Genomic DNA, 788 nt, shown 5'->3' on the forward strand with positions numbered 1-788 from the left:
TAATAATAATAATAATAATCATAATAATAATAATAATAAATCCTTTCTACTACAGGCAGAAGGCCCGAAATTTGGTGGTGATAGGGGACTAGTTGATTACATTGACCCCAGTGCATAACTGGTACTTAATTTATTGACCCCAAAAAGATAAAAGGCAAAGTTGACCTTGGTGGAATTTGAACCCTGAATGTAAAGTCAAATGAAATGCCACTAAGAGCAATTTGCCTGGCATGCTAACGGTTCTGCCAGCCTGCCACCTTAATAATAATAATAATAATAATAATAATAATAATAATAATCCTTTCTACTATAGGCAGAAGGCCTGAAATTTGTGGGGAGGGGACTAGTCGATTACATTGACCCCAATGGTTCACTGGTACTTAATTTAGTGACCCCAAAAAGATGAAAGGCAAAATCCACCTTGGCGGAATTTGAACTTAGAACATAAAGAGGAACGAAATGCCGCTAAGCGTTTTACCCGGCTTACTAACAATTCTGTTAGCTTGACGCCATAATAATAATAATAATAATAATAATAATAATAATAACAATAATGATCATAATAATAATAATAATAATAATAATAATAATAATAATAATAATAATAATAATAAATAACAGGAACTTTAGTGGAGAGTGGGGTAATAGTTGATTATGTCCCCAAACCCCAGTATGTGACTCGTATTTTCTTTGACATGGAAGGCAAAGTTAAACCCAGATAGAATTTGAATTCAGAATGCAAAACCCCCGGATGAAAAACCTGCTGAGAATTTTTTTCCCAGTGTTCT

The sequence above is a fragment of the Octopus bimaculoides genome, chromosome 24, assembly GCF_001194135.2.
Source record: "Octopus bimaculoides isolate UCB-OBI-ISO-001 chromosome 24, ASM119413v2, whole genome shotgun sequence".
NCBI lineage: Eukaryota > Metazoa > Mollusca > Cephalopoda > Octopoda > Octopodidae > Octopus > Octopus bimaculoides.